The following is a 16,597-nucleotide window of genomic DNA, read 5'->3' as shown; positions in this document are numbered from 1 at the left end:
AGAGGCAGCAAAGGACCTGGAGGAGCACTTGAGCGGAATAGGCAGTGTCTTGAGGATATAAGATGAACATAAACCAAGGCAAAACGTTGGTAATGGAATCTAGTCGAATTAAATCAGGTGATGCTAAGGGAATTAGATTAGGAGGTAAGTCACTTAAAGTGGAATAGGAGTTTTGCTATCTGGGGAGCAAAATAACTGATGATGGTCAAAGAAGAGAGTAAATAAAATATAGACTGCCTATGGCAAGGAAAGCGTTTCTGAAGAAGAGAAATTTGTTAACATCGAGTACAGATTTATGTGTTAGGAAGTCTTTTCTGAAAGTATTTGTATGGAGCGTAGCCAAGTATGGAAGTGAAACATGGACGATAAACAGTGCAGACAAGAAGAGAATAGAAGCTTTCGAAATGTGGTGCTACAGAAGAATGCAGAAGATTAGATGGGTAGATCGCGTAACTAATGAAGAGGTACTGAACAGAATTGGGGAGAAGGGGAATTTGTGGCACAACTTGACTAGAAGGAGGGATCGGTTGGTAGGACAGGCATCAAAGGATCACCAATTTATTATTGGAGGGAAGCGTGGAGGGTAAAAATCGTAGAGGGAGACCAAGAGACGAATACACTAAGCAGGTTCAGAGGGATGTAGGTTGCAGTAGTTATTCGGAGATGAAGAGGCTTGGACAGGATAGAGTAGCATGGAGAGCTGCATCAAACCAGTCTCTGTATTGAAGACCACAACAACAACAGGTACACTTCGTCCACTTACAGTAGCCAGTGAGACTCTGTTTCAGAGAGTAATAGCCAGAATATAAGTTCAGAGATTCTGGATTTTAGTGTCGCTTATGGCTTCATTCACCTCTGGCACTGATTTGTTTATTAAGAAAATGTCAAGCTGCGCAGTGGTTCGAAGTCCACGTCAAATTCTAATCAAATCATTTCAAAGGGCACAAAAAGGCAAGGATCTAACGCCTCCCAGATAAACATGTCTAGTAAAGTCTTGCGGTGTACAAACTAACGTCGGGTTGAATACAACATTACGTTAGGGGGATTTTATTTAATTATGCCAATTATCTTATAAGCTCTTAACCGCATTTACTACTAAATTTCCAACTGAGAACAGTTTCCCACCACCCTTGAAACTAGGTTGGGTAAGTAGTGTGTCAATTTGACGGAGCCTGCGCCCTGAAATAATTATTTTCCGCAAAGGATTTCCTAACAGGATTTCCTGATTTCATGAAACTTTTTGAAATGTTTGGTTCATTGTAATTTCATGTTAATTGTTTGCTTTTAACAAGATCTTTAGCATTTCTCAAAACTTGATATACTTGTCACAGAGAGTTATCCGCATTCTTCACTGTGAATGACAGTGAAAGTAATAGTTCCATTAAAACTGGTTGTTCTGTAACTACTAGATGTGATCTGAAGATGGGCGACATTGCTCGGAATCGGTCACTTTGAAATAAAAACTACGATCGACAGACAGAAATTAAGAATTTTTTTGTAGATCTGTAGCAAATTGACCACTGCTTTGTGTTGACGGTGATTTAGCAAGGTAATAACCTCGTACGCTATAATTGGAGACAACGAAGCAACGGATGTTTGGTAATCAATTGTCTAACTGCACCGCTTATGTGAAAGAGAAGTACAATAGAAGTTGATAATTGTGTCACATGCATTTACCTGTTCATTTCTAGTTAAATTCCTGCCATTATTGATGAAACAACGGCACGAAACAATTTGTACCGAGTAAATTTGATTTACTTTGGTTTTAGTGTATGAATTCTAGCGTTCTTTTATGTCTATTAAACCATTATGTGCATAAACAATCTACCCTGAATAACACGCCCAGTTTCACGCCGAACTGTAATTTATTACACGTGCAAATTGTCAACAGTGCATCCGTTCTGTCTGTCCACGAATTCTAGTAAGCGAAGCAGAACAAGTGCCTCGTTTCAGTGATGCATGATTTAATTCTCTCTATTGAACTCACAGTGTGTCTTATTTACCGTGAACATTTGTCACGCTTTATAAAGAATTCAAGATAGCCAAATTAGATTTTCAATTGTTTGTAATAAACCGAACGCTAGATATTTGTCTCTGTGGTCAATGCTCGCAAGTTTTATTTTGTGTACTGATATTTGAAAGGAACTGTTGTTATCTTCAGTGGAAGCGTGAATGTTTTTAACTTGTCCGAGATTAATAAAGGGAAACCCGTTGCCTTTTACGTTCTTTTTCATTTTAGGCGTCTGGATGGTCACCGATACCGTAGATAAGATCGGTACGAAATCGGTGTCAACCTGATTTTGGTCAAAAACTGCTTGACATCACTTTTTGACATGGAGTGCCGTCTGGTGAGTAGCCAATTATTTGATCGCCACAACGTGAGATGCTTTCCCACAATGTCCCACTCAAGCGCTGTAGCACTTGTAGTAATGATGCTTTAATGCGGGTCTTGAGAAATATATTTATGATCGACTATCCCCTTCAAGTCGAAAGAAAACGACATAGGTTTCACATTAGGTCTCACCTGTTTTGGATTCTCTGGTAGTTAGGAAGAAACAGTCTTCCACTATCTCGAGTCTTTCTTCTTTTCTGTGCCATATCCTGATGGTTTTCTCTGCCGATATTCTTCACACATAATAGAACTCTTTGCTGACAAATCGTTCCGTCATATCTGAATTGAAAATTCGCCTACACGTATAGCAGATAAGAAAACACTCAAACAGTGAAACAGACCTCACACTTCTCTACTTACGAGGATAGTCACATGAATCAACACTAAGTGTAGTAAAGGTACATAAGTGGAGAACTTACCATTCTCGCCTTATCGTCTGCAATGAAGTATGACGACATACTTGTTTGGGCGCACTATATCAGAGTCTAAGGACCGGTAAACTGATCTTATGAAACGAATATAAAATAATGGAAAGTGATAAAAGCATAAATTTCTTAACGTATCATGTTCTGAAAAGGAAGAACACAACTGAATGGTTATGATGCTAAAGGAACTATGAGCCAGTTCTACATTTTTTTTTTACTTCGTTAGATCGTATGTGAACAGAACTTTACATATTAAAAGGGCTGTTTCTAATGATGGCTGATGCAGGTGCTACTAAGGCCAGTAGATGGAATGAGAGATAACTCCTATGACTTGTTGATGCTAAATAGGGGAAGTGCAGAATATGTTACGCGAGATGGCTCTATCGGACATGGAGATGATGCACTTCCGCTTGCTCCTACCGTTTTGTAAGCTGTCGCTTGCGTGTCTTCATTGTCGGTACAATTGATAGTGAAAACAACATGAAGAATTCAGTAAAAGAAAGTAACAGAAAATGTGCTAGCTTAAAAGAAGCTTGAGAAAATTGAAGATGCTTTATGCATTAGAACCACCACGACTTGGGTAATGCAGATACAAGAAGCCACCTAGCTCAATAGCGGGACAGGAAATTTTGTATTATCACGTAATAGGGAAGAGAGTGTGGCAGATATGATATGCGAAGTGGGATGGAAGTCATTAAAGCAAAGACGTTTTTCATCGCGTCGAGATCTATTTACGGAATTTCAGTCACCAACTTTCTCTTCCGAATGCGAAAATATTTTGTTGATCCCAACGTACATAGGTAGGAATGATCATCAAAATAAAATAAGAGAAATTAGAGCTCGAACAGAAAGGTTTAGGTGTTCGTTTTTCCCGCGTGCTCTTCGGGAGTGGAATGGTAGAGAGATAGTATGATTGTGGTTCGATGAACCCTCTGCCAAGCACTTAAATATGAATTGCAGAGTAATCATGTAGATGTAGATGTAGATGTAGATGAAGTGAAGATTTCAAAACGATCACATTCAGAGAGGTCACTGGTGCAGAAGAGAAGAAAATGGACCTCAAAAGATTGATGAATTATCTAACTGAGATGCACAAAAAGTTTTACAGTGAATTGAATGAATAGTAAAATCATTACTAGAGGTAGAAATATTACAAGGCTTGATTTAGTGGACTTAGCCCGTTCAGTATTTCAGTGGAAATTTGTTTAGAAAAGTTGGTGTTTATTTGTTATTTTAGGATCATTTCAAATGATAACTTGCTTTTGTGAAGTCAACGAGCAAGTGTTATTTGAAATTAATGCATAACATTCTTTTTATTTGAATAAAGTTTATTTTGAATACCTGGAAAGTACGTTTTGTTACTTAGCCCCCTTTAATATGATAACTCTTCAATTAAGAACACAAACGCACACATACACGGCCTCACGCACACCCATACACCCACACACACACACACACACGCACACACACACACACACAATCACAACCACACACAAAAATACTTTGGCAGTTTCAGTACTTTCATTAGAAACGAGAACTAAATCAATGAAAGATCTACTGTAGAATATAAAAATTCGGCTGGCTATTTACTAGATTAATGGATAACCCATTTATTCCAAAGCACACTAAATACTCACATGTAAAAACTTAGCATCGAGTCCTGCCATTACATAAAATATTACATTTTACCACACAAATTTCGTGTATCTCAAACGGAGGACCCTCTCATCAGAGTACAAAATGCTCTCTACCAAAATACGACATAGCCAAAACGCATACGCCTCAGCCCCTACAAGAGGGAATGGTCCTCACACTGGGTAAAAAGTGAATTTTTGAAGATGTATGTCCCGTATGGAGTTGGTTCGGTGAGAATTTACTCCATCCCTGAGCTCGGAAGAAGGAGCAGCACGGTGCGAATACTTGGTTTTACGGTTCACATCTCTTTGTCCTCCACCTTCAGCCACTTTTTCTTCATGATGAATAAAATCTTCCGCACTGGCTCTTAAAGTACTGTTGTTAAAAAGTCACGACCGGATTCGGGTCAGTGGAGATGCACCTCCAGGCTCTTGTACAAGAAATTGGAACATTAAGGAATTACAATGGTTTTAAAAATGGGTGTGTCATACCATAAAGCGACATATATCTATGAGAGCGAAATACTGACAAGTTTCTTCACTTTTTTTAAACAGTAATGGCGCGGCAAAGTAAATGCTACGAGCCAATTCCCACCGTTCACCGTCAACATTAAACGAATAGCGCGCTAAAAGCGGTTGTCTATGATCAAACTGACTGGGAATGTTGCGCATTATGGTATAGACATCACAGAAGTGCGTCAACCGTTTCTCAGCCTAATGGAGACTGACCCATTTCTTAGGATTCTAGGGCCTCATTGGCTGCGGTTTCAGCTTGCTAGTTTCCCCTTATCCTCGTGAGCCCTGGTGCCCTGCAGGACCGCCTTCCCATGTTTCTGTGGAAATAGAAGTGTGTTATGTGGCCTCTATGTCAGGGTCATTCATAAGCACCAACAGGGTTTCAGAAGACTACTGCGTTAAAACTACAAAACACCCAGAAAATAGACATATATCTGTGGAAGAGCATCTCTCCGAGTTTTGAACATTACAGACGCTCAAAACGGGCACCATTTGTGACAAGGCAAACGTAAATGCCTCACTGCTGGAGTCATTAAAAGGAACTACATTCGCAGTCTATTGTTATGGCTGCAGCCACTTGTTACGACTTCTGCAGTACTTGTTACGACCTTTTGCTACTTGTTAGCAGCAGACACTGCGGCTGCGCCAAAGACTGAGACGGCGTGGAGTTTTGCAATTATTTATTGAACTTTCTTTACAATTTCTCCCTCGTCGTCACTGCCCAGCCCTGCGGATCCCTCCGCCTGGCTGCTGCTGTGTAGATTCTCCGACAATGCGCGCAACGCGCTCCACCGATCACACTCGGAGCCTCAGGCCACCAGTGCTCCGCTGAAGCCAGGATGCCCCGTGGTTGAGATGAACTCGTCGCCGCTCGCCCACGGAACCGTGAGGTCAGCTGCCGACGCCTGCTGCACCGGCGGCTGGGAAGCTGCCAGTCGCGATGTTCGCTAGGTCCCGTCATGGTTGAACCACGAGCCGTGGGGCCGGGTTGCCGTGGAGTCCGGCCGTCAGTCCCCTGCGGCGCCTGTGACCAAGACCGCGCTGCGGCCGGTCCCGCTGGAAGTTCTCGCTGTAGTTAGTCAGCCATGGTGCCGACCGAACTCGGGCCGACCCCCAGAGCTGAAGTTGACATCTGGCGGTGAACGGATGACTCCTGCGAGCTGGAACAGACTTCCGATATCGTCACCTACGAAGATTGAACATTCAGACACGGACCACGTCCGTCCTCAGATCCGAACTGCTTCTTAATGGCTTCTGTCTGTTGCTGCCTGCGCTCCACTATTTATATCCGGCAGGAGGATGTATTTTACCCTCAGTGGCAGCTTCTTGTTATTACTCCCACAGTATATTGCAGCTTAACTTAGCGTGCTGGCCTCACTTCTGCTTACTCAGCACTCTCCAGGCTTCGCTTGACGCTCGGTCTGTGTGCATCCTTGCGTCAGCTTGTTGGTAGACTGCAACTGTCAGCAAGACTATCTGTGCCGCGCTTACTTTGCAATGCCTCGATCGCCGGCTTCCTCTGTTTTGTCATTCTCCACTGCATGAAGCAACGCTAACTACATGTGGCCGCAACACTATTCTTTCACTTGTCTGTCTACACTAACTCTATGTGATGATACGGCACGGCTGATCCATCTGCATGTTCTGAGATGCCTGCCCCCTACTTCAACTACGTCACCGCGCGTATTACAAAGCGAATCTTGGAGAGAAACTCTATCTACTGATATCTGTCATTTTTGCATATTTCTTCTAGTTTGCGCGCAGCGTCTTCTGAAACCCCAGCAGTGCTTGTTATAAGAGGTGATCAAAAGGTTTCCGTTCGAAGGCCGTAAAGTTCAGAATCGGTATGCCAGTCAGGCAAAAACGCCGTGAGCACTGAGATATTCATCCCATCGACGCAACAGTGTAAAGATACCACCTGTGGCAAAAATTTCTTATCGTGTTGTATGGAGTATCTGTTGCACATCCTTGAGCCACAGGACTCGTCCGTCCTTCAACGCATATTTTGAGGGGACCAAAGGCGTGATAATAGCATGGGGAGAGATCAGGACTATAGGGCGGGTGCTAGCGTGCCTCCCACTTGACTTGGTGTAACTTGGTGTTACGATATTTGCGTTATAGGGACCTGCGTTATTACCAAGCAGCAACACCCCTTGTCGCAGTTTTCTCGGACGTTTCGCTTTAATTACATGCCGCAATTTCTCCAGCGTTGCGCGGTACCGTTCCCCGGTGATCGAAACACCATGTTCCTTGAAATCGATAAGCAGTGGTCCCCAATAATCAAAAACCAGATTGAGCATTACCTTTCTAGCAGATGGCTGGTTCTTGAACTTCTTGCTACAAGGGGACGATGGACCATATCATCATATCAATTCACCATCGACATTTTTGATTCCGGTTCCCTGTGGCGGCACTAGCTTTCGTCGCCTGTGACAATCCGCTGAAGGAAACTGTTGCCTTCGATATTGAAACGTGTCAGGTGCTTTAGGGAAACAGCCTTCCGGTTTCCTTTTTGTTCGGAATTCAACGCCCGGGTATGGCTGCAGGCCTTTCGGTAGCCTAAGTTCTGTCAGACAATGTGTTGCGCGGTATCAAAGCTGATATCGAGATCCTTTGGTAGCGCACGAATACTTATGCGCCGGTCCGTCCTAATCCCATTATCAACGGTCCTCTTGATGTTCGTGATGACTCATGCTTGGTTTCCAGATGGACAGGCGTATTGTCTCGAATTGCTGGCAAGCACGGAACATGGCGCACCGTTCCACAAAGGTCGTTTTCTACAGACGTGTTGCCCAACAATCAATATTATTTTTCCTATGGGTATTTACCGGTGTTTGTCCTTCGGCAACCAAGAAAAGAATAACAGCATATTGATCCTTATTGGACGCATTTGTTACCAACGTCGCCATAGTTCACATTTCCGCATTTACCGCACGCACCTCGGAAAGACGCGGATGCCTTACTAATACCTTGTCTACATGTCGGTGCTTTTATAACCGCATCGGAGTCATGCTACTTTGCATATCGGCTGCAACAACGGCCTCAAACGAAAACTTTTTGGCCGCGTCTTCTAATAATCCTTTATTTTACACTTAGTGCATTTGTTTAAGGGCTTGTGGGGCATCTGCTTCGTCGCCTTCAGCATGGTGTACAACTCAGCGTGGTACACTGTAAACTAGCGAGCAGCCAACGAAATCTCGGTTTGCCTCATTTGTACACACAACCTTGAAATTATCATGCTCACCTAAAACGTTAGGAGACAAATGTCTAAACATCACATTTCGGGTGCTTTGTTTTCTAAAAACTTTTAACTTTTTGGGTCTCTTAAAAATACAGACGGAGATTCACATTTATCACACTCATTTCCTAAATACAGCTCTTTACATGGATCCCAGATAGTCTTTTGGCTTATGTACGATTATTGATAAGTCGTTCTACGGGTGGTAGAAAAGGTGTAGTATGTAGGCGCTTGGGGTGCCGAATACACTCTGTATGCCCACCACATCACAGTTGTATCCTGATGTGAAGTGATGACGTGCCAACTGCTGTTTACTCACCAAAGGGATGCGTTCGAATATGCGTGGAGCCAAGTGAACACTCCGGACTGCAGGGTGGAATTCGTCACTACATGACTTCGCAGCTATCCTGAAAACGTTGATATAGACCTAAATGTATGAGGGGTCTGGTGAATGGTTTTGACCCAACCACCGCCGGACGTTATCCACCTGTCCAAACACGAGTACTGCACTTATGCAGCATCTGTTTGCTATGTGTTGTGGGAAGTGGGAGAATCAAGGAACAGTGTTCGTCACTGACGAATAACGCTACACCATCTTTAGAACACACCCAAATGAGGTAGACCTTACTGTTGAGGGTTTAACACCTGAAGACTGGGGCATTGGTGTCGTTGTTAAAGCCGGCCTGAGTGGCCGAGCGGTTAAAGGCGCTACAGTCTGGAACCGCACGACCGCTACGGTCGCAGGTTCGAATCCTGCCTCGGGCATGGATGTGTGTGATGTACTTAGGTTAGTTAGGTTTAAGTAGTTCTAAGTTCTAGGGGACTTACGACCACAGCAGTTGAGTCCCATAGTGCTCAGAGCCATTTGAACCATTTTTGTCGTTGTTAAAGTTTTTCAGTAAATAACTATGAAGAGGACAAGCCAGAGAAACATTAACAAAAAAACCAAAAAAGGGCGTGTGTGCACATGCGCGCGTTGTGTGTGTGTGTGTGTGTGTGTGTGTGTGTGTGTATGTGTGTGTGTGTGTGGACGTATGAAGATGAGGTAGATGGAAGCAGAATGACATTAGTAATTAATCGCGCCAAATGGAAGAAGGATTTCAGATATGGTAAAACAACCTAATAGACTACATAACAAAAAAATTAATAATCACAATAAAATTTCATTTTATCAGTGACAAAAATAAAATATGTCACAATTCCCTACGAATCGCTCTGTGGAACGGGAAAAAGCGATAACATATGGTAGCCTCTTTTATGCACTTCACAATGGCCAGCAGAGTGTAGTTATGGATGTAAACTGCTCTGTGGAACTGCCCCATAAACCTCTCAGCTGGTTGGGTCTACACAGTCCAGTAATAGTTTCTTGGTTTTGGGAAGCCGGTTTGTTAACATTACACGCTAGGGAAATGTACGTTCATCCAGTGCTTGGTTAAACCCTGTACAACCGGATGCATCGTTAGCTCTAGAGATCTTTGCAAATGACTGATTCCCCTCAACAGCCAAATATCCAGTACAAGTGAGGAAATATACTAAAATACTGTGGGAAAGGGAAAATTGTAATGGGCTAGGACCTGGGAACGATCATCTCGAAAGCGGCTAATTTGGGCAGCTGTGCACTTTCTATACTTGTTCGCATCAATGGAAACAGATTGAAAGACATCGAAGCTACGACTAGACAACAAGATGTAGCACGCCCACACCTCAGAGCCTGGAGATGAGAGGCTTGCCAGCACTATGAAGCAGTACATATGGAGGTCTGTGACTGATGACCTCTTGCTTTCCCCTGATCAACCATGACAAGGCGTAGGACGCCCGCACCTCATTGTAGTATGTGGAGATCGAAGGCTTGCGTACACTATGAAGCAGTATAGGTAGAGGTCTGTGACTGATGACCCCATGCATTCCCTGCTGAACCAAAAACGGCATCTGTCACCATAGCAGCGGGCATGGGTCATCGAGATAGGACCATGGATCAAAAGAGACCTAGTCAGGCGAATGACGTTGATTGTTACACCAGGTCGATGGTCGTGTCTGGTAAAATGTCTTACAGGTGAAAAGATGCAAGCTGATTGGCTCAGTATTATGCTATGGAGGACATTAGCCTGTGGTAGTCATTGAAGGCTCTATGATAATGGTGGTCTACATGAACGTTATTGCGGATCACCTGAATCCCATCATACCTGATGCCTTGCCCGATGCTAATGAGATGTTTCAGCAGCGTATCTGCCTGCGTCACAAGGCCAGAAACGTGCTACGATGGTTTGAGGACCATGACAGTGAATGTTCACGTTGATATTACCTAATCTGAAACCGATGAAACACATCGGTCATCAGCTCCAAATCCACAGACCCATAATTTACGTGAACGGCGTGCCCTGTGCACAGATATTTGATGCTGCTGGAAATGTACCAAGGACTTGTCAAATTCATGATATACATAATAGTTGCTGTACTGCGTTCCAAAGGTAAACTGACATGCTGAAAAGCAGTTGGTAACACTGTTTTCTTCATGCATATCTAAAAATTCAATTACATACACATATACATACTACGTTTGTCACCATAAGGTCTTTGGCGGAGCGTTCCTTGTACTACTGTTCTGTTACACAGAAAAGAGTTTAGACGAAAAGCAATTCTAGGCGTTATGCCATGCACATAACACTGAAATCTTAGCGAAGGAGGAGCGTTTTGATCCCCTCAAAAAACAGGATGGATCGTACGCTACCGACTTTATTAAAAATTGCAAAAGGGTAAAAGGGTATTACCTGAATCATGGGCGGATAAGACAAAAATTAACACTGTAATCGACGTGCTGATGGGCGAGCCTAAGCGATGGGGCTTCAACGTCAATATTGTGAACTTGAACTTTCAAGAATTCAAGAATGCGTTCTTGAAAGAATATTGGTCAGAGCAGAAGCAGGAGACTGAATGGCGCGATTTCATAATGTCAGAACCCTAGGACGTGAACTCTCGCGGCTCGATGAAAGAATTTTGTGAAAATTGGACCTGCATATTAGAATAATTGCTTGATCGACGGACTGAATCGGAGATTGTCTGGGAGTTGTGGAAGAGGCTTCCAGATGAATCCAGGAGGTACACAGGCAGTAGTTACAGAACAATTACTGCATTCTTAGAAAAGATCGAAGTTGAGGATAGTTGGCAGAATAATCAGGAAAATTTTAAGAGTCGTGGTAACAGAAACAATTACCACAACAGCAACAACTATAATAGTAATAACCATGGGCAATAATGGTAACCACCACCCAAGTAATAATAACTCACACCACTATAACGCCCGCATCTCGTGGCCGTGTGGTAGCGTTCTCGCTTCCCACGCCCGGGTTCCCGGGTTCGATTCCCGGCGGGGTCGGGGATTTTCTCTGCCTCGTGATGGATGGGTGTTGTGTGCTGTCCTTAGGTTAGTTAGGTTTAAGTAGTTCTAAGTTCTAGGGGACTGATGACCATAGATGTTAAGTCCCATAGTGCTCAGAGCCATTTTGAACCACTATAACAATAACAGTCATAATGGAAACAACAGTAGTAGAAAAGACTGAGGCCAGTATCATGTGAATGTGGTACGTGGGAAGACCTTGGCGACCAAGAAGAAAGTCTAGGCAACGTCGCTACGATAGATCCGGATGGATACATCGGGGATGGGAGAATATGCAAGATGACAGAGCGAGTAATGCACCCCCAGTAACAATAATTGAAGATGAAAAGGCAGGCAGCAAACCGATCACTGTCCATAATAATGATGAAAATAGAGTACCGGTCAACGAGGAAGATACAGCAGCTGTAAAGACAACAATGGTGCCGCAGGCTCAAGTACAGTGTGATTCGCCGACGGAATTCAGGGAGCCGATATGAGATAAAACTTCCGTTACCGCATATGGTAACGCCAAACGCGAGGAGGTGTGGCTGTGTCAGTTCAGTCGGAAATACAACGAATCAAAGAATTATAGAGGATTATACGAAAGGTGTGCTAATGAGGAGAGCGGAAAATATTTTTCGCTTCTCAACCCACATGAAATTAGCGTTTATCAAGAAACGGAAAGCTCTGTACCCAAGAGGCGGGCTTGTCCAAATGTTTTAGTAATTGAAGTAGCCAACCCCAACGAATCTGGTTCTAAAGAAAACAGAGGCGAAATTTCTGAAGAGGGGCAAGACAACTTTGCCGATGATGAACGGTTACGACTAATTGACAGCCACATATGAGGTTAAGGCTGATGCAATGCAGTCAGAAGAGTGGCATGGGTTGCGTGAGCTCGGGAGAAGAATTATAAGCAGAAACAGAACACATTCCAAGCAATTTGGAAGATAATGACCCTCTTTCAGAGGACAATTTACCTGACTTGACAGTTAGTGAATTGTTGCTAATACAAGGTTTGCTAAGCGAAGAAAATGATAACAAGATTTCAGTGTTGGGTTCAGAATGGCTTCAACAACCGGAAGGACAGGCAGATAGAACAGAAAATTAAAAAAACCATCAGATAAACTGAGGACTTGTTATGGGAAACCCAAGAACTAGACACTGATAACCGCACACAAATAATACAGCCCATGGATATGTACGGCCTACAAATGCACATTTTAATAGATACTGGGGCAGAGCTAAGCGCTATGTCCAAAAAAATTTCGATTTGTTAAAGGAAAGACTAGGAGTAATATTAATGCCTGTAATCGGAGATGAGAATGGTTTAGGCAAAAATATAGACTTCTAGAGTACATGGAATCTTAATGTTGACAATAATTTGGAAGACGAGTTAGAGAGTATTGAGGACGGTGTGCCAAATGCTACCCATGAACAGAAACAAGTCTTTTGTAACATAATTATGAGAAATAAAAACGTGTTTTCGAATAAACTGGGGCTTGTTACTGGATATCAGTGCAAGTTCTTTGTACGACTGTAGGCGATACCACTGTCAAAAATGGCCATACAACAAGTAATAGATCGAATGCTGGAATGGAATTATGAAGAGGAATACCAGTCCCTGCAACAATCCCTTGATCATAGTAGGAAAAAGTGATGGTAGTGTGAGAATCATGATAGATGCACGTACACTGAACAAAGTTGTTCAACGTGGTACGGGTAGACCAGAAAGTATGGAAGAAATACTGCAAAGATTTCATAATGTACAATTTATGATCAGCCTCGACCTTAGAGGGGGCTACTGGCAGATCGCTCTTGAGGAAGATTCTAGGAAATTACTGCTTTTTTGTATGCAGGCAGGTGTTACCAGTATAAGGTAGTGCCATTCGGGCTGAACATATCCGCGTCTGGCTTTATCAGGGCGCTGGATAAAGTACAAGGCCTGGTCCTAAGTTCCAGACTGACAGTGTATGGGGACGACTTGCTGTTGGTGAATACGACTTGGCAAGAACACTGGGAACTTTTAGGCGACGTTTTCAGTGCGTTACGCAAAGGTAGAATGACTCTGAAACTGTAGAAGTGGGAATCTGTGAAGCAAGAATTGAATATTCTTGGTCATGTAATGACAACAGCAGGAATCACTAAACATCCACAGAAGATGGAGGTAATAAAGAGTTGTCCACCTCTGAAGACCAGAAAACAATTGAAAAATTTCTTGGATTAAGAGGATTTTATCGCAAGTTCATGTACGGACAAGCGTTCAATGGTCCAAACATAAACAACTTGTTATGCAAGAGTACACCGTTTGTGAGGACTAACGAGTGTCAGATGGCATTTGAAAGACTGAAAACCGAGGTCACGACCTTTCATTACCATTTCTCATGGGAACGGATTCTTCAAATTACGGTTTAATAGTGGAAATATTTCAGGAGGTGGGAGAAGGAGAGAACAAGGAACACCAGACGGTTGCGCTCGCAAGTCTGACTCTGACGAAAAGTGAGCAAAACTATACGATTTCTGTGAAAGAAACTCTCGCAATCGTTTGGAGTTTAAGAAATTTAAAGGTTACTTGTGGGACGACCTTTCATTACCATTTCTCATGGGAACGGATTCTTCAAATTACGGTTTAATAGTGGAAATATTTCAGGAGGTGGGAGAAGGAGAGAACAAGGAACACCAGACGGTTGCGCTCGCAAGTCTGACTCTGACGAAAAGTGAGCAAAACTATACGATTTCTGTGAAAGAAAGTCTCGCAATCGTTTGGAGTTTAAGAAATTTAAAGGTTACTTGTGGGACCGAAAAGTGGTAATTCACATGGACCATAATCATTTCAAAGATTGCCGTTTACTGCACCAAAGATTGACAACATGAGTTTTTATTTACAGCAGTTTAATTACGATGTATGTTATGTAAAAGGTGCAGACAACTGCTTAGCGTATGTGCTGTCGTGCTGTCATGAAACCGATTAGCGAATAGTGGAAGACGAATCCTAAGGTCTACTGAAACTGTAGTACTTTCAAGACGTGGAAGGGAGAAAGAAGATAGAGAGTATTTGTATGCGTCATCATCAAAGCGAGGAAGAATAATTGAAAATTGTGAAGATCAAGTATGACGAAAACAATAAAGATGGAGAAATGTTGAGTAAGTATTACAGGATGTAGAACAATATCCTGTATATACGCAAAGGTGAGAATAACGGCACTTGGCGGGTGAGTTGGTCCACCAAGTACGTCACCTAAATTGTAGGCTATTAACACTTACGTCATGGCCATTGCGGACCAAAGAAATGTACAGAGGAAATGGCTAACGTGAACTTTAACAACATGTTAAAGAGAATAACAGATAGGATAAAGACTTGCGATAAGTGTTAAGGGTGAAAGTTACCAGTTACACAAATCGTGGCCCTATGCAGAGTATAAGACCTGACTATGTGCTAGAGTTAGTGTGTACGGACCTATATGGCCCCCTGCCAAAATTAGTAATGCTGGAAGCGTTTCCGAAGTTCGTTAACTTATATCCGATAAGAAAGACAATAGCTAAAGTTGTTCATAATAAAATTGCATACGATTACTTTGTGCATACCGGTAAACCAAAAGCGATTTTGTCCGATAATGGGGCGCTTACTTCCATGGGGTTGAAATGATACATATCCCGGCCAGTTGCCCGGCCGGAAATCCAGTGGAACGACACATGCGTCAGCTGGGGCGCCTTTGCCGAACGTATTTTCACCACAATAACAAAGCGTTGTGCAAATATATGAAGTTTTTGGACAGCATAGTTGTGGGGAGAAACAGCGATTAGTATGATTAATCAATAATTCAAAAACAGTCTCAATCGTCTTTATTATTATTATTATACCACCAACTGATTTCAACCCGACGTAGGGGTCATTTTCTTGGCGTTTACACCATTGGTCGACTGCTGGTGGTGTCATTCCTGTCTACATAACGCCAGAAAACTTGATAGTATTTATTTATTAAATATATGAACGATTTTGAAAAGACTGTGGATGCTTTGACGCACGAATCTAGAGGATTCACTCCGGAGAAAATCCTTTTAGTTTGGTGGGAGAGATAACTGATTCCCCTCCGCGAGTTAATATTGTCATTGAGGTGAAGAAAGAACGTTCACGAGAGGTAATTAATGAAAAAGAAAGCCGAGGCACGATTACGACTCATGACGCGAACGCGTGGTTTGTTAAATTTGGAACTCACGACCTCGGTCTCGTGAAAGAGAACGAGAAATCAAGCAAGACTGATAGTTATATTTCAAAATTTAATTTCATTTATAATGGACTATTTATGATTGTCAGTGTACCTCACACTAACGCTTACTGTTTAGCTCTCCCTAATGCCGGCAAACTGTTAGGTGTGCGTAACATGGTTGACTTGAAGTTGCATCAATGAAGAGCTGATTAATCTGAGAAAGAATTTCCAGTAAAGACTTAATTATTAGTGTAATTTTCAAAATTTATTCCAAATTTATTTCTTGGACTAGATTTTCATCAACGATTTTGCAAAAAGTATAACGAGAAATTTAGCTTACAGAGTAGATGTTCTGAAAGCAACTGACATGAAAGGAAAATCCAAGCCATCGTCAATGACTATAAATGTCACTCTGGTGTATGTATCATTTGTAATTTTGTAAGTAATATGCTGTAAAAATTCGTTTATATCAAGTATTACGTAAACCAATATTGGTGGACTCAGACAATGTATGTTTCAGGTCTGTGTATGCGTGTGAATATGGACAGGATTCCTTGAGATTACTCGAGAGTGAGTTTTCGAAGCATGTAAGGCAAGTTCGGACGTTCTGGAATGTCAGTGGTCAGAAAGAGAAAACAAGAATGCCGCTGTGGCACACGCAACAACGGCATGCCGGGACTGACCCACTGCGGGCTCTTAGAGCGCTGATAGGCGCGTGGAACGGGGCGTTTTGCTTTTCAGCGCAACCCTGTAAGGCATTTTTGTTAGCATTTAAGTTTTATCGGGACACTTGCTTGAAACACACAAACTGTCA

The 16,597-nt window shown here is 42.6% G+C and overlaps 1 non-coding gene across 1 annotated transcript; it reads left to right on the top strand.

Annotated features, from left to right (window-relative positions):
- Positions 1-8,886: 8,886 nt before the first annotated feature.
- Positions 8,887-8,970, top strand: Trnas-gga (transfer RNA serine (anticodon GGA)). Its single transcript is given in 2 exon segments — positions 8,887-8,926; positions 8,936-8,970. It is a non-coding gene; the product is annotated as a tRNA-Ser (tRNA).
- The last annotated feature ends 7,627 nt before the right edge of the window (positions 8,971-16,597 follow it).

Source organism: Schistocerca cancellata, chromosome 6 (genome assembly GCF_023864275.1).
Source record: "Schistocerca cancellata isolate TAMUIC-IGC-003103 chromosome 6, iqSchCanc2.1, whole genome shotgun sequence".
Taxonomy (NCBI): Eukaryota; Metazoa; Arthropoda; class Insecta; order Orthoptera; family Acrididae; genus Schistocerca; species Schistocerca cancellata.
The sequence above is the reverse complement of the archived record's forward strand: the minus strand, read 5'-3'. Positions and strand labels throughout refer to the sequence as shown.